The sequence below is a fragment of the Calonectris borealis genome, chromosome 4, assembly GCF_964195595.1.
Source record: "Calonectris borealis chromosome 4, bCalBor7.hap1.2, whole genome shotgun sequence".
Taxonomy (NCBI): domain Eukaryota; kingdom Metazoa; phylum Chordata; class Aves; order Procellariiformes; family Procellariidae; genus Calonectris; species Calonectris borealis.
The window spans coordinates 76,671,196-76,690,259 of NC_134315.1; positions in this window are offsets into that span (position 1 = coordinate 76,671,196).

Genomic DNA, 19,064 nt, shown 5'->3' on the forward strand with positions numbered 1-19,064 from the left:
CATAAAGAGAAGGAGAGCGTGTTCAGAGGAATGTTTGATGCTGTAGCTGCTTGAGTCTATATGATGGTACTAGAGATATTTAGTTATGTTCTCAAACAGTTCTGGAAAAAGAGGGTCTTAGTTTGTGTTCATTTTTCCTAATCCCTTTGCCCATAAAACAGTGCTGTGGCTACTGGAAAAAGAAACTGGAACTAAGGGTCAGTAGTTTGCCTGGTCTCTCCTGTATTCATTTGCCACAGGGAGGCACCCTTCTCTTCAGGTTGTGTGTTCTCTGCTGCTCTGCAAAATATTAAAAAGCATGGTCCTTTGGTGTTTTAAAACCCAGTGAGTTGTGCTGCTTAAATTTACAGCTATACTGGATGCAGTTCCCCAGTCTACCGTGCTGAAATATATCTGTTCATCAGTTTGGTATCACAGGGATATACATTTTGCAATGGGAGGCTGAATTAAAATCTTGACATTCTTATGCAGATACACTTTCCTTTTAGTGTTCCTGAAATCAGCAATCTGATTTGTTCCCTCCCCCCAAAAAAAACCCCCAAACCCCAACACTGCCCACAAGAAAACTGCCTGCCATCACGAAGGAAAAAATCTGTATATGCTTGATCAATAGTTATCCCAGCAGATTCCTCAGGCTGAAATATAATAGCTATATACAAAGAAAAATTGCTCAAGTACATAAAATGGGTTTATTTCAAGAGTTGTGGCATGTATAGTCAGGATTATGAACATATTCAGAAGTATGAAGACACCCAGTCTTTAAAATCTATTTAAATTTATCTTTTTTGATGTGCAAAAAAAATGAATCATAGAGAACTTAGTTTGTAGTTTGGAATATTGAGAGAGTTACAGGAGGCTTGCGTAAAAAATTCCTGTTTTTTTTATTTTTATTCTTTCTTCATCAAAGGTGTTGTAGTGAGAAAATGCTCTGATGTCTGTCTCCTAATCCGGATATCCTACTGCATTTGAAATTATACAGTTCAATTTACAGCTGGTGTAATACTTATATCTTGCAGGGAGGTTATTTTAGAGGCAATTTAATCAGCTCTTTTTAAGTGCTTTGAGTTGCTTTAGTAAAGAAAAATTATAGGCTAAGATTCATTAGTATGTTAGCTTTTTATCGTTGTAAGTTCTATTCTTTTTCCTTCCAAAGGAGAAAAAAAAAATTTGGTTGCAAAACGCCGTGAGGAGATTGAAATAGTGCATTCCAGTGTGAAACTCTAAGGCTTTTACTTTATATTAAATTTAAAAATGAAAATTATATATTTAAAACTGTACCACTACTATGCATTCAAAATCCAGTATACAAAACTATCACAGTAGTCATTGCAGGGCTAGAGTATAAAAGGAGTAGCATGGACGCCAAACTTCCTTTTCAGTTTTGGGGTTATTTTAGCACAAGCTAAATTGAGGACAACTTCACGTTACATGAGTGATGAAAAAATCTTTGTTTTGTACTATCATCATTATGGTGCAGTGACAATTGAAGAAAATATTAATTCTATGATGGTGGGAACTAAAATAGTTGGAAAATAAGCTATAAAGTGTGAACACAGAACTGAGGTTGATGTTCATGCTTTTTAAGATCAACCCTGTGTGATCCATTGCTTTTTTTTTTAATTGGCATTTTAATTGAAAAAATAGATGGTTTCAAAGTCATGAAATACTTATGGTATGTATAAAAGGACTCATAATCACACCCAGCCAAAAATTCCCAGTAGAAGGCTCTCCTCTTCACTCGTTTTTTTAAGAATATAGTGGTATTTCCACTAAAAAAACTGGTTTAACTTAAATGTACCTTTCTGGAGCCCTGAAAGTATGGCTCTTTTTTAGAGAGCGTTATTAGTAAGTTTTAGTACATCCTTCGTAGTTTCTATCTTGGAGTGCTGGGTCCTTAAAAAATGTTAACAAATTAAGTCCTGTGTTGCTGCCACAGAGATGAATATTTTCAAATTAAAAAGTGCAAAAGTGAATTTTTTGTTTTGGATCTCCTATCAGGCAACTAGGGCTTTGGTTCTCAGAGCAGATACGGATTCACAGTCAATGGGAGTTGTAGGTAGTTAACTTTTCAGAAGCCAGTCTCCAGTGAGTAGATATTCAAGAGATGTTATTCCCAATTGGGACCAGATTTTTAGAAGAACGCAGCTCTTGTTTAGGTATCTAAATATATCGCTAGGCTTCCAAGAGCTTAGTGTGTTGAGTGTGGTGAGAGCTTCCAGCTGCAGGTAATTTCTGGAAATCTGACCTTTATTTAGGTGCTTAAATGTGTTCCGATTGCTTCAGAAAGTCTGGTTTCATGCATCTATATATAGGCATCCAATATTAGAGATAATATTTTAAAAAATTGGCCCTCACTTTTTCCTGAAAAGCTATTACAAGTTAATTTCAAAAGTAAAAATAGAATTCAGACCTTCTAGTGTCATGTGCTAACTGTGATAACATGCTTCGTGCAAAGAGCCAAAGTCATTCAGCATAAGGTCTTACATTTGGAAGAGTTGCAAAGCCATGGCTGAACTGAGGTTTTTCCAAGTCTTCTGGAGGAGAAGTCTCACCCGAGAGGAGTGGACAAGATGAAAGCGAGCTCTCTGTTCCCACAGTGGCACTGAATGAGAAAGGGAGGATCAGAAACCAGATTGTAATGTAATACATCTACTGGAGAATACCCAAAAGTAGTTCATGAAGTTATGAACTAGAAAGCCGAGCACAATGGAGTTATAGAGTGAAGTATAGAACAGGTGAAGCTTGACCTCAGGTTGCAGTCCAGCAAAATACTCTGAATATGAGTAGTTTAACGGAATGTCCCAGACTGCTCTTTTGCAGAAATGAAATCAGTAGGACAACTTACGTGGTTGATTTGACCCCCATGTCTTCATTTTAATTAATTTTCATCATCCTTTAATTCTTTCCCTGCATATTTAATGTTTTATATCCCCCATGCTTTATTTGTGGGTTTTATTTGCGTGATTTCCTTCTTGCCTTCCTTCTAAAATACAAAGCTAATTTTCATTTCAGGAGTAATAAAAAGAATTGATTAGAGAGAAAATCCTAGAATTCAGTGCTCATGATTGTTCAGCCAGAAAAACCCTGTTTTCAAGAGAATTTACACTGTTGCAGCCTGAATTTACAAACTGCAGTTCCCAGGCAAGCACCATGCTAAATTCAGCATCGCCATAATTTACAATAGATTACTATTTTTCCTTTAAGAATATACCATGACATCTAAAGATGGAAGAAAATGTCAAGTATAAAATGAAACAATCGTATTATGTGGTTGTAAGAAATGTCTGCAACAGATCGAAATACTCAAGACTGGGGAAAGGGGAGGGAGGAACGGAGTTCTGTGCTAAATTCTGCAGACAGGGACAATGAAATATAAACAGGAGAAATAATGTGTAACAATGTTTAATCCCACGAAGTCTACTTCAGACTTCTCTCTAATTTCTTTTCTAGGTTCCAGCAAGGAGAATTCCTCTGAGACCCTGTTCTCATCATTCATCTATACCCAACACCATATTTCCAAAAATTGCTTTTGGATTCTTGATTGAGAGATATCTTGTTAGTCTCAGAATAAGAAATCAGACCATCATTTTTCCTTTGCTGTTGAACTTGGCTGAAATGGGAGCATCCGTCCAACTGCTTTCTGACAGGAGTAAAGGGGTGGACCGAATGTTTCAGAATTTCTCTCTACTGATGTGTTTGCAACTTTCAGATACAGACTCCCTGCGCATAGTTCTGCATTTGTAATTTGGTCTTTGTACTACAACCCCTTGATTGAGTCAATTGTTTTGGTTGATTCTCTGTAATAATGTTGATTTTCCTTTCACTAGTAAAGCATCCAGGAACAAATAAGAGCTATGTAGGGCTTAGCAAAAAACCCAATACCACAACTTCCTTGTTCAGTGTTTTTTCTTGTCAGTGGTCACAGATATCGACCACCTGGGACTTGTCCATAGCTGCTCGTACTAACATCCATATAATGATAGTATAGAGATGTCGATAATAAGGGATCCTGTGGCAATTTGGAGAAGTGTAGTGAGTCAGCTGGGCTGACAGCAGTAGCTAAGCCATATAACCCAATATTTGGAAGAAGCTGTAAAACAAACCAGGGTACCTCTCTTATTACACTGGTAAGGAAGGGGGAGATCTGGAAAATCAGCTTGGCCATGGGATGAGAGAGACTAGCAGGAATTTGAAGAGACAAAGGACAGAGGGGCGAAGAAGAAAGTCTCTACTTTGCAAACATACAGGACTTCCTTGACTGAAGAATTAGCCGAGTCTGTGTAAAGAAAAGAGAGAGAAGGGCAGAAAAGGAGAGGCTTGCATTCAAGGGGAATGCACATTCCCTTAAACTCGGGTTTAAAAGTGTGTCTCAGAGTGATGAGGGAAAACAGGCAAGAATGACACACAGTTATCTCCTGACCTTATCAAAATCTGTTTAGTGTTATTTAAAGTAAAAAGTCATTGTATTGCATTAAAAACCCTTACAAGCCTGTATATAATATGTACTCAGAGAGGTAAATAGTAAATCAGAAAGCTCTTTGGGATGAAGTTATACTATATGGCCAAGTCAGTTTAACTCCTTGATGTGACAAAAGGAGAAGGTTGTGCATGACACTTTTCTTGTCCTCCCCACGTATTTCTGCTACTTATTTTGTACTGCCTCTGGCACTGTTTGGATTCCCCCCTTAAGTTGGTTCAACTCACTGACTGGCAACGATTCTGTGGATTGTTTGTTTGTTCTCCCCCTTCTCCCCCCCGGTTGGTTTTCTGCCTGTTAGAAAGTTGAGTCAGCTCACCAGATGTATGATGGACTCTCGTTATCAGTACAAGGGAAGGGGTTGAACCTTGTAGCTTGCAGCAAGGAAGAGAAACCCAGGAAGGAGAGAAGTGCTGAACTTCCAGAGTGGCTCGGCTGTCTGTTAGCTTCATCCTAACATCGAATTCGTGTGACAAGTGTTTGTAAGTTAGCGGGACTTTTTGGAGACCAGCGCTCAATCCAGCGAACCTGATCTGTGAGGTCCTGCTTCTAAACAAGACAGGGGGCAACTCTGCCAGAGAGGCTGGAGAATGAGACGATGCTGGAAGCCACCGAAACCAAGGGAGGAGACCTAAGAGGAGAGCACATTAGGACCCAAACAAACAGCCTGATGAATGTCCAGTAATTCTGTAACAGGCCCCGTTGGTGTGGTTCTGACCAGACACATGGAAAAACAACATTCTTGTCCTTTGCTATAGTTCTTTTTAAATGCTACTGACTTTTACCTGCCTCTCTGCCTTTGAGAAAATGTTTCTGGGTTCTCTGCTACTGTATTTACTTGCCTTAGTCTAGATTAAATATAATTTATTGTTTCCTGCTCTTATTTTTAAGTTCTTCAGACTGACTCTGTCTTTAATTTCCTTCCAGGATACTTGTATTTGATTTCATTCCCAGATCACATGTGCAAATGAATCATACCAAGTTCAGATATCTATTTCTACCATTTATTGTTGGATGATCTTCCAGAGGCCTCTGTTCTTTGATTGCATCCAAAAAAATGTGAAAGAATATTTTATTAGTTGTAGTTGCAGGTCCTCAATTTTCTGTAGTAAGTATGGCATACACTGTCTATTTTAGCATGTGATACGAGTGCAGAGATCTGATTGGCATGGAGTTTAAATTAAAGACTGAGCAGCTTTCTGGAAGGTTGCTTAGCGTTCAGTCGGTTCATATTTTACAGATGAAGTTAAGACAGTAATACCAAACTGTTTTAACACTCACTGAGGAGGTTAGTATCTCAGAACAGTTATGAGTTCTAATATTAAAGGTAGAATGAAAAGAAGCAATATTACTGTGATGTAGGGAATACTTTTTTTAAAAAAATTCTAAGCCTTACATAATATTTTCCTTCTTGTAATATTTAACTGGAAAAATTAGTATGTTCTGTAACTCCAATAAAAAAAGTTGCATTGGAGTAAATACTCTCCAATGTTTCCATTGTGTTTTGGGCACAGTAAGTGACAGGTTTTGTAGCTAATAAAATATTTGTAAATTTTCAAGCACTGCTGGCTGAAATGTTTTGTTTTGATTGTTAACAGTGTACCTGCTTTAGCTTGCCATCATAGTGAATTCCCATTAACTAGCTGTTATGTTCTCTTTGACTTCTTACAAAAGCCCTTTCTTTATCATAAATAATGTTTTTTTCAGGAACAGAAAGATAAAAATTTACTGTTGGTCTCCACAAATTTTGCAGCAGAAAATACAGTGCCATAATGATAAGTACGCTAAAGAGTCTGTATTATTTCAGAGTAGCAAGCACGGCCATCTGAACACTCCTGAAGAGCTGGGCGTTAACCCAGCAGGTGAAGAGTGGCAGGAGTGGGGCAGCTCTGCAGGGAAGGCAAGGCGGGAGCTGAGGAGAAGGGGCCACGGCTCAGGTAGGGACAAGGTCCTCGTCAGCAAGCGGCTCAGTCCCCCGGCATTTGAAAAGACAAACAGAGCAGGGTGGTAGCGGTAGCCCAATGAGCATGGGCAGCTCAGCCTCCTGGCCCAGCCTCTTTCGTGTAGGGGTCTTTCGTCCAAACAGGATGGCTCTCAACTGGGAAGGGACACAAGAAAACCTTTGTTGTGTGGGTTATCTTTTTTCTTAAATTTTTTTTTCACTGTCCTTTTCCTAATGCTCCCTAGTGCTTGCTTAGTTTTGCGGACTGTGGGCATGTGTTAAAAAGTAATTCTGCTGTGGTTCTTCAGCAGTGTTGATGGTATCCTTCGCAATGAACAAAAGCATTATCGCAGGAACTGTGACAAGCCCTAATACAAAACAACTGTGAATATTTCACAGTAACTAAATCATTCTTTATTGCTTCTTTATTGGCTTTTTCTACTACATCAGGTTTTGGAGCAGAAACGCATAGCTCATTCATATATCAATTAAACTCTACCCTCTACAAAGCCACAGTAAGTACATGGTTTGACAGTAGGCTGACAATAACTTACCAGAAGTCACTTACACAAAATAATGTGCAAGTTTTAGTTTTCAGTTAGCAGAGAACATTGGCTGGAGCTGAGCAATTTTTTTTTTAATTTTGTGTAGAAACCAAGGAAGCTGCTTTTATACATTTCCTGTGGAATACAATGAGATCCTCTTTGCCTCTTGACTGAGCAATAACTGAAAAACAAAACCAGTGGCTCATCGTTGTCAGTCATACACGCTTTTTGCATGCTCTTGTCCATGAGAAAAAACATGTGGTTCAACAGATTGCTGGGAATGTATGTTGGTTTTACCCAGATGTACTTTCTTTCCTTAGGCCCTCTCACTTTTATTATTGTTTGCAACAGAAAGGCTGTATCGGGAAGCCTGGGATATGACGAGTGCCATGTGAACCAAAGACACTGACCTTACGACTGTTTGTCCCCACGTGCTGTCACTATACCCTGTTTTGTCTTTGATAGATTGAGAGAGGTGGGAAAAGCAGTTACATGGAAGCAGCATGGAAAATTGTTTTACCCCTTTGCCTTAGAAGATGGCCTCGGTGAGAGCATTGGTGAAGTGCTGTGAAAGAACTGGCAAGGGCTCCACTTTGTGTTATCTGGCTACAGCTTTTGTAAGTACAAATGCTAACTTTGGCTCTTCTCAAGGGACATGAATAGCCTTGCATAGGACTTGGTAAATGAGCCATAGAGAAAAGGGAAGGAATCAAATCAAGTGAAATAATCTTGGTGACTGCTGTGAACTCCTAATAGGGATATAAACAAGAAACAGTTTGTATAGCTTTCATGTGGAGGTGTAAATGTCTTATCTCTACATGCTAGCGATGTCTGAGGCTTTTAATGTTTAAGATGAAACAATTCCTGATGGTTTGCATGGTCAGGAAACAGAGCTCATTTTATTTCTTCCTCTTACTTTTGTTTTTCTTGGTATTTTGGTATTTGGGTTTTTTGTTTGTGTTGTGTTTGTTTTTTTTTTTTAAAAAACAGGGAAATGTTTAGAAATTCACATATTTTCACATAGAGGCATTTTAAACAGCCTCCAAAATTTGTAATGCTATTACTTAATTCAGATAGAAGTGAAGCTCTTGGTGAAAAGGCCTGGAGTATATTCATTGCCATAGTGATGTGAGGAGTACAGGAGGAATATACTTAGGGCTTTCAAATAATTATCTGTATTTTTTCCAGCTTTCCAACTGTTCCTCATCTCCTCCCTCTACCTCCCCCAGTGATGCCACTGCAATTGTAGTGGGTTCTTTGTTTATAATAAAAATAGTGAAAATAAACCCTTGATCTTAGCATTCCAAGAGTGTCAGTCTAACTTCCTGAGGTTATTTCTCAATCCTCGCAAATATTTTTCTAGGAGGTTTTTGGGCACTTCAGTCCACTCCAGAATCTGAGGAGAGCATGATAATACCACAGGCATAAATGTAGGAAAACTTAATTTTTTTAAAAATGGGAAAAATATGAAATATGTTTTCTGAGGAAGTACATGGAATTCTGGTCATTAAGCGTGTGTGTGTATGTACGTGCATGTAGTAGTACATTTGTACCTATAAGATTCATTCATGACTTAAAACAGCTTTTGTTTTTCATGAATTGTAGCATGTTAAATGAGGGATAAAGTGAGATAGCATTGGCAAACAGAAAGCATTTTTTCATGCCCTGATTGTTTAAAGCTTTGCATTATCCTTTTGGCACGTGGTAATATCCTGTGGTTAGTGGTTTTTAAACATGATAATGTTTTTTTGTAATTTTTCCAGTGTCTTAAACATAGGTTTTGCCTCCTGCAGTCACCTGTCAAAAGTTAGTTTACTACAGATCTCTGCAATAGTGAAAAGTCAGACTGCACTTTTAACTGATCTGGGAGGCAATCTGTAACCCGCCGCTATGCTTATTACCCACTTGCAGTTCTTCACTTTCATTGCTTCAGTTTTTAAATATGTTGTGTCCATTACTGCAGTAAGTATTTCTAGGACCAAGTGTTTCAGTTGGAAAGTCAAAAGGCTAGTACATGTCTGAAAGGAGACAGTGTATGCCTTTCATTAATAGGCTGTTAGCGATGTAAGGCGCTTTTTTGTCTTTTTTTTTTTTTCCCAATTTTATGACTAAATGGAAAAAACAGGGAAAAATAATTTCATAATGTTTTTTTCCCAGTGAAAGAGAAAAAAGATACATGGTTTAAAATCAAATTAAATAGTTGTTTTAAAATGATAGTTTTGGTTTGGGGTGTTTCTTACATAAAAAGGGTTCTTGGCTACATTTTTGAAGAAAATGTCATTTTGATATAAAATATTTCATTTTGGAAATGTGGAAATGAAAGAGTTAGGGTTTTTTAAGTCATAGTTTTCAAATCTGAGGCCATTAGCTTGGTTCAGCTCACGTTTGTGAAGTTACCCTTGAGAACAGACTCCAAAGAATATTTTTGGCAAATACACTGTTCACTCCTACAACACGCCCACCCCTATCGCTTCTAATTCAGGCATCTAAGTTAAAAGCTGGAGCTCGTCCTCCCAGGACGGGAAGGGAGAGGTGCCCTGGGGAAGCGAGGCAGAGCGCGGTGCGGTGGGGCACAGAACGCCCTCACAGGGTTTTCGCCTGCGTGCTGTGACCTGCCGTGTTCTCTGTTCCTGACTGCGGCGACTTACCTCTCTGCCCAGACGGAGGGCAGCTGGGCAGTGAAGTCTGGTTCTCTTATGCTCCCTAAAAAGTCAACATCACCCAGAAAACCCCCTTCTGACGTTGTCCGTCCTTTGGAAAGGAGCCATCCTTTGCTTCTGTCTTTCATCAGCGTCAAATGCGCGGTGGTGGTGTTCTGCACCAAAAGGCATGCTAATACTAACATTAGAAATAGCCTAAAATCCACCATTCTTTCCAGAGATTGTCGTCCTCTGCCACTTCTTGACCGGCGCCTGCCCTCGATGCCTGCTCATTCCTGGAGCTCTTGTTTTCAATTCATTTGAAAGCTTTATCACACTGGGTTATCAGTCATCCACTCAGCGGTGCTGAGCTTGCCGCCTCCCCTCACGCCGTCCCTTGGGATCCCCTCTACTACTGGTGATGGAGGGGCTGGAGTAAAAATGGCAGAGTCCTGACTGGGTGACCATGGCCTCTCTATCTTGGCAGTGAGAACTGACGAAGAACAGAACAGGCTGTGCTTTTTGTGACCGTGTGAATTACTTCTTACGGCTTTCGTGAAAGTTCGGTCATGTTGTGTCCTTGGGGAGTTGCTTCTATGGCTCTTGGTTTTGTTTTCATTGTAACCTTTTCCCGCTCTTTCGTGCTGCAGGGTGAATTTCTACTTCTTTGCCTGGGTGCGTTACTGCACTGATGCTTACGGTGCTCTTTTTCTGAATCCAAATCCTGCTTCACAGTGGCACTTTTCTTTCTAAGATGTTTAGATGTAGATATTTCCAACTAGACACCTTAATTCTTGAAGTTTTTATTATTTTTCAGTGCAGGGTGGCCTTGTGCTGTTCATACTGCACTCTTTAAATTTAGGAACAAATCCTCTCTTTTCCCACATAAGATTTATTTTTTTCCATTTCCACTGAAATAAAATTTTCCTTACTCTGTGTTACAGATTCTGCTTTTCCAGGGAGGAAGCTAGCACTATTTCTCTTTCATATTACATACAGCTCTCTTATGAGGTAGACTTGTTCATTCGTGTCAGACTTCTGAACTTTACATGTAAGACACGTCAGCTGGGATAGGTAAATGTTAATTATAGGAAAGAGAATAAAAAGCTGGAATAGATTTTGACTTCCTCTTTCATCTACATGAAATGATTGAGAATCACTTCACATTAAAGGGGAGGAATGTTATTTTAAAAATGTGAACTGGAGCCTTCATCTCACATGGATCACTTCCTACTGAGAGGAAGTGGCAGCAGCCACTTTATAATGAAGACAAGAGTTGGCTAAAGCCAATTATTCACTGTGTAATTTTGAAAGAAAAAAAAATGTTTTTTAATGAGTGGTTGCAATGTGCAGTGACATTGAAAAGGGATGCAAACTTTGTAGTATCTGCAGAAGGATGCTCCTTGCATTATTGTTTTAATTTCTTGTTCTAATGTCGTAGAAAGCAAATAGGTACAGACAAATGCTGAAGTACTAACTGTACTGAAATCTTAGATGTCTTGTCTTGTGGTCCTTGCCTGAAAGATCTTATGGGCTCATTTTTGATACATGAGATTTTAGCACCAACTATTTATTCTAGGAATCTTCTTCTATTGACATGCATTACTTGCTAATAGACTTGTATTAGAGTGCTGAATTCCCTGGAGTTAACAGTTAGTTGATAAAACAGAGAATGCATATTGCCATTATTTTATGTACCACCATTAGCTGTTTCTTAATATTGACTGATTTCATTTCAAAGGTTTAAAAGAAATAATTTGCAATCTCCTCTATTTTACTTCGAGCTTTTTTTTTACCTTAAAATGCTTAGCCCAGCCCTTCCCAAATCACAAATATTTCTGTAATGCCTTCAATACTGTAAGAATGACAGCTGCAGAATGTAGAAAGTTGGTGGTTGAGGTAGTAATCCAGTTCATCTTTTGCAGTGGGCTCATTAGTACAAATTGTTAAGGTAAGTAGAGAGACTCAGTAATTTGATTGTTCAACAAAATGTGTTTAAGGACCAGCAACCCAAACAGTTGAGTTGGATATACTTGAAGGAAGACCTAGGTTTATAAACCTTGGTGAAGGAAGAGGAAATAGGTTATTTTAGTTTTCAAATGACATTATTAATGGGGGGGGGGGGGGGGAGGGAAATTCCATGCATTATAAAAATAATACAGATTTAGGAAAAATGTGTACTGAGATGAATGAAATCCATTGGGAATGAACAAACTTGGCCAAATGCATGTATTTGGCTCTTCTGCTCTGCTTTGGAGCATACATCGGTTTTGATAAATTACTTGTGCCAAGATAGATGAAATACAGTAAATAGCACAAAATACTCAACTATGACAGCCTCTTCATTGTCTAATGAGTGACATTATGCATAGCTCAAGTTGTATAATCATACTAATTTGGCAGAAACAAACATTGTGTGGTATAAAGCCTGTGTGACTTATTCTCCTTACATTCTTAGGCATATAGAAAGCACCACCGGAAGCACTAATGTAGGTAGCTAAATGACAACTGTCTGAGTTTTGTTACTAAAATAATAAAAGTTAGGGACAGAAGTTGGATTGAATTTTATAGTCCACGTTAAAAATGTGGAATCCAGGCCCTTCCTCATGAGCCAACACTTAGAGGCACTAATGTGTATTTCCAGCTCTCTGGATATGTTTGTGGTTTCCAAAATGTTAAAAATGATACTTCTTCTGACTAGACAATTTTTGATATATAGGCATTCAGATTTTAAGCTCCTTTTTCATATTCTCCTTTATTTTTGCTTCCTGTGACTTTCTTAGCAAACAAACATGAGGGCTGGAACATTCACTGATAAGGCTAATTGAAAAAGACTGCACCGAAATAGTAATAAACATGAATTTCAAGTTTGTAGGCAAGTGAATCGGAACAGGAAATGTAATTTTAAGTATTATCTTTCTTTAGAGAAAGAACAGAAGGAAAGCATACAAATTCAGTGTCCAAAAGAGTTTGAGTTCTGAATATTTAATGTTCACTGAGATTTGATTGTAAATCGCCAGTAGACCAAGTATCTTTTATAAAACCTATTTGGTGAATAAATTTAAATAATGAATACATTAGAGAAGATCATGATCCTTTAGATTACAACTGCAAGTGATAAAAAGGATAAGCCATACTTTCTTAAAGAACCGCTCTGGTTTGTTAGTCTCTTGGTGATTAGTTTCTGCAAAATCAAACATTGAAAAACAAACATTGTTTTTCGTCATGGAGATGAACAATGTTCAACCTTTAAAAATTTTGTTCTGAAACTTTCAGGCTTTGTTAATTTGTTTTTACATTTGATGATATTGCAGCATTATGTACAATGGTTGCCATCAGTTTTCAAAGTTGGAATTTACTTTCAAAAAGTGATAATAACTACTGGAGTTGTTAACTGACCCAAATACTGATCTAAAATAGTTGGTTTTCACTCAGTATATTTCTGTTGTTTGAGTCTGACTTACTGATGGGTCTACAATAAAAAATAGTCACTGTATATATTCAGTCTTCTGCTTATAACTGTTGATATTGACAAGAAATAATGAAAAACCTGTCATATTCTCCATGTTTCTAAAACGCCAACCATTTGCTATTGGCATCTAGGAAGATTAACTTCTAGCAATTACATTGCTTTTAAATTTCTGGGAGCAGCGTGCACGTCAGATGTTTTCTGCTCCTACAATGATGCAAAGTAGCCATATGCCTAGTTAACCGTCTAATTAAGCTTTGCATCACTGAAGCAGTAGAAAAGGCCTAGAGTGTTTATTGTTCACATATCCAGCATTAATTTACCAGATACACTTGTCAGCCTAGGAATTAGAGAGAGGAGCCAAAATGAGAGGCCAATCGTTCAATACTTGAAGCAGACTTGTTAAAAATCTCTGATTTCCCTTAATATTTGTTTTTATGAAACATCACAGAAAAAGAATTCCCAGGGTTCTGGCTTGAATGATGGAAGTAATGTTTACAGCATGCCTTCAAAACCTGCTTTTTCCAGATATCACTGCAATTTTGTTGGCAGGTAATAAATTTGCTGCTTGTTGGAAATCTTTCCTGTGTGGAAATCCTTCCATTGTATCAGCTAGTTTTGTTACTGTTGTACCATTATCTGTATTCTTCAATCCTAATGGAACAGCCTGAATTATCATTGGATTGTATAAAACATGTCTGATCAACTGTGAAGAATAGCTCCTTTTTTCAGGGTTGCATGACAAAGAGCTTTTGCTTGCTTAGGAGGCAAAAAAGAGGCAAATTGCACTATGAGTGGAAAGAAATCAGATCAATTGGAAGGTGGTATTTTCTACTTTTACATGTCCCTAGTAGGTAGATAAATGAATATCTGAAAATAATTTGTTTTTCCTTTGTTAGCCACTTTCCCTCTTTTTCTCAGTCCTTGAGCTTGACCATCAAAATCCAAACCCATTGCACAATCACCTCTGATGCACAGTGAATGTATTTTCTTTTTTTCAGTTACCAGTTTCATGAAGAGAGATAATAGCTTCTTCCTCCATAGCTCTAGGAAAACTCAAAGATTCTTCTTCTCATTAGATTTTGGGATCAGGTGTGGCTTAGAGGTTTCTTGCTCTCTACTTCCACCCACATATCAATGTTGGGTAGGAGCATAATGAATTTTATGCTCTCTGTTTCCACATGTTTTTGACTTTACTTTTAGTTTCTCCCAAACTGGGCCTATGTAATTAAAAAGGACTAGCTTTGTACAGGTGGCCCCATAATGCTTGTTTGCTTAACTATGTCAATCTATGTTCAATCTTAAATAGTAAGTAGTAAAATGAAAGCATTTGTGTTTAGGATATTTAAAAAAAAGAGCTGAATTATGAAAATGGGAAAGGTCAGGGAGACTATGAGGAAAAGTGTGATCCAATATATTGATTACAGATCTTTCTGTGAAGATTATCCAAATTGTTCCATAAACATAGATTGGAAACAACAGTATATTAAGGATAAGTGTGTTGGAAGGAATGATCTTCATTAGCAAAAAAGTGGATTTCTTGAAAGGCCTTTTCTGTCTCTGACTTCTACAATCCGTGCTGCCAAAGAGACAGATTCAAAATCAATTTTTTTAGAAGTGATTTTCACATTCAGACTGTCTTTTTTCAGGTATTGCAAAACCTACAATACATTATGTAGAGCAGAATTTCACCTTGCCCTAACATCCTGGATCTGTTTAGTCAAAGACTTTGGATAATGAGTGGAGTGACCGACATTTGCTTTGGCAGCTAAAACTACTTGCTACATCTGTCATTCATCTCTTGGAAACCCACAAACTACAAGATGGAGACAATGCTTAAAAGAAGTGATGTACGAAAAACCTATTGTCCGTGCAGCATTTGCTGTAGCAAGTTAGCAACGTTTTTCTTGGCTTTCCATCTGGTTCTAAGGTTGATGAAGTAAACAAAGCCACTTCAGGCTAGAAAGCCTATAGTAAAGAAAGCGTGAACGTCCACCCATGACTGAATATATGCCTTCACCTTATCTTGGAAATCCATTCCTGAAACATTCTTGGTCTTCAAATAGGGAGATGGGCTTCCAAGATAGTGATTATTACAGTAGTTGGTAGAATAAATGTAGAATGGCCCAGGTAATAACGTAATATATTTATCTTGTTAAATGCAGTAAGGCTGTCTTCTGACCTACTTTGGCAAGGTAGATATTTGGCTTGTATGTCTTTCTATTGCGCACGTGCTGGGAGTGGATGAGAACATTAACAATGCTAATTTCTAAGTTTGTGTCCAGCATTTAAGTTCACATGGGCTGTGAAAGGTTAAATTCAAAGAATTTTACAAGTGTTGGTCTTACAGAAACGAATCAATATAAAAGATTTCCTTCTTTATGATCAAGACCTGAAACCTATTGAAATGAATATCAGAACTTAATGGGATCAGGTACTCTTCAATTAAGCTGATGTCAAGGTATATTTAAATTGATGTCTGCTCCTGTACGCAACTTACTCTTTTTGTAGGTCTCTCGCTTGTATGACTTCTTGTATTTTTGATTGTAAACCTGTTGTCTGTTAAACACTGGAGCTCAAATGGCAGAATGAGTTATCAGGCTCAAACAGACCCAGGTCTCTGCCGTCTCATGGCTGTGGACCAGTCCCTTTGTCTCGCTCCTGAGTGTTGCAGCTGCTGCAGCCTGAAGGGCGTATGGGTAACTTTCTTTTTTTCAGAGCACTTCAAACAAAGTACAATGGCTGAATGGAAGATTAACTGGGAAAACATGAAACATCTTTGTTGGGACACATTGGGTTAGACTCTGTGTGGCCATGGTATGGAGTGCTCTACTTCTTGCTAGTTTCAGCAGATGAGTAGGTTGATTATAGAAGAATTTAAACTGGGAATATTTGTACAATTTGTACAATTGTCCTACTGCTAACTTTTTGCTTAAATCTCGGAAGCACATTGAGGGTGATACTGAACAATTCTGCCTTTAATTCGTGCTTGGTACAGGACAGGTATTACAAAGATTTTCCTCTTACAGAGCACCTCAGCCCAGCTTTGGTCTAGGTCCCATTTGTCCTCTTGAACATGCCATACATTTGATTTCTCCCTCCTGCAAACATGTGCTTTCATATCCCTTCGGGGTTTAGCGTTTTCTGTAAAAAAAAAAAAAAAAACAAAAACAAAAAAAAACCAAAAACCAAAAAACTTAAGGAGTTAAGGTAAAGATTAGCCAGTTACTGAGTCTGACATCTCTCTGTCACTTCTGTGTTGTCTGTTCTATGGCTGCATGTCTACTGTATGCCTCAAGTTTGTTGTCCATGTAATACTTGTCCATGTAATACTTGATTGACTGGGCCACCACACCCTATCCAAATCTTTTATATGGAAAGGATAATAAGATTCTTCTTGCTAGCATGCAACCCTACCGCTTTCTACATTTCCAGTGTCCCTCAAATTCTGTCTATAAACCCGGTTTCAATATAGGTAGGGGAGGAATAGGAAAAGATAAAGATGCTAAGAAAACCAGCCATTGCTTACGGCAGTATCTAGGTTAAGCTTCCGTACAAGACCTAAAAATGGATTTGCAAGTGCAGGACTGTTGGAAGGAGACTATTATCTACCTCACACTGCACATTTTCCTGCAGTTTTTTTTTTAATCTTCTGTCACTGCCACCCACACTAATGGATTTGTGTACAGGAGGCACAGAAACTTGCAAAAGATTTGGTTCAGCAATTTTCTGAGGCCTGTAGTCCATTAAACTGAGGGACCAGTTGAATCAAACAGGCTGCACAGCCCCTAGTTTCAGTTTTGAAAGCACTGGCCCCCAGGAATGAAACGTTATAAAAGACGGCAGACCTAACCTTTTATTTTTCTACCTTGGACTGAGTTCTATTTAGCAGCGACACGAAATTTCTATCAGGTTCCCTCCATACGGTCTTTTCAAGGCTCCAATAAAGGAATGAATGCCAGAGCAGAGCCTTTACCCATTCAGTTTTCAGCTCTGTTAGCTTTCAATACCAGAAATGTATTTAAATGTGGGTAAGGTTTGTTAACTCTAATATACCACTGTCACTCATCCTGCTCCAAAAGAATAAAACTATATATGTGTTGGGATTTGCAATTCAAATGAAACCATTTTACTTCTTGAAAATGGGCTACTGTGGGAGAAAAAAAGGCTGTATAAAGGATCACATTAACCTACAGCAATAATATTATAACAGCACTGTTCGTGATACTATAGTTAGGGTTGTGCCAACTGGTTAATTTATAAGCCTTCTCCTTCCCTTTCTGAAATACACAGCTGTTTCTCCCCGAGCTTTACAATTTTCTGATTAAAAGTCTCAAATAAAAATGCTCTGCTTGTTAGAAAATGAAATTCTGTAGACTCAGCTATCGTAAGTTTTATTTCAAAATGGTTGTGAGGTTTTGTTTTATGTCCTTCTATTTATTTATTTTTGAACAGGGAAATAGCCCTGTTTATTTGGTTTTCAATATGTTGCATATGCACAATCATGGTGCCGTACTTTTGAATTACTTAATTTCCTAAGGAACTTTACTATTTAGCTTATTGCCTTATTGTAGAGACTGGAAAGGGGCAGTTAGGGTGTATTTCAAAAGTTTGAAAACAGAATTACAGAAAACAGGAGATTTCATCTGTCTGACAGAAATTGTCACCACTGACTGAAATGTTCATTGATAAAGTGTCTGGGCTGCGTTTTGTGGGAAAGTAATTGTAGGAATAGTTCTGCTTTTACCAGTCAATGATAATTAAATAAGAGGACATTTGGAAAGGTGTTGCCTATTAGGCTAATAGTCAGTGGAACTGTATATAACTGAGAGTTAAAAATCATGCTAATAAAATTGCAGCGGTGGGCTGGGTAAAAACAAAGCCAGAGGCATTGATCTTAATATTAATGGTTAATGCTATCATGAACATTAATGTTAAAACTTTTAATACCAACACTGCTGCGTGTATGACAATTGGAGCCCAGCATGTACGAGGAGGGGAGAACAGACCTTATAGCAGGAGTGAATGAGTGGACACAAATTTTAAAGCTAGACCTTCACTTGAAGGGAAGGGAATCGGTTTCAGTGTCCTTATAGCGGGTATGCTACAGAGTACAAAACCATGTGTGATCAAGAAGGGGGAAGTATTTCCAGTTCCTTGTATCAGGCTAGAGTTCAGAGATGGAGGCTTTCAGAAAACCAATATGCTCCTGAATTCATCTGTATAAAATATGAAGTATATTGGGAATAGGAGCTTGAAGCCTAAAAGAAAAGGTCAGCTTTAAAAAATGGTTACTGTTGAGCAAAGCTGGAAGGTCTTGAAATACAGTACATTCTTTTCATTTCTGAATGCGTGATTTAGTGCTGGAGAAAGTGATTACCTGACCCTGTGTTCTGCTTTTTAGTCTGCGAAAGTTTTTTTTGTAAAAATCCGTGAGGAATTAGAATAGAATTCATCATGCTAGCTAGAGTGGTTATTCTGTCACTCATGGAAATGACCCAAAACACACTTTATTTTTGCTGAAATGCTCATAAAGGGGTGCTTCTGTATTGAAGTTTGCCCAAAGCTCGTGTTGGCTGTTGTGGGAGTTTTTGTGTGTGTACGTACATGTGAGTAGTACAGGCTAGCACAGGGAAACACAAAGTCAGACCAACACTTGTAGGTACTTTTCTAGCAAATCACTATTCCAGTTTCATCCTTAAGAGTACCTTTGCCAAAATATTTCAGGGTGTATATCATGAACGGCTCCCCAACCAGTATTTAATGTATTTTTTCTGTATTGTGTATGTGCATATGAGTATATGTCTAAACAAACTTAAATAAATACTTATATATGTACTTAGATATTTATACTCAGCATATGTTTAAGAAATTGGGTAGATACGAGTACACCTATTGTGTAAACACATTAAAACATGTATATGTATGTGTATTGACATTTATGGAAATATTTGGGTGCATGTGTGTTTCTGTATCTGTATTTTGTCAACTC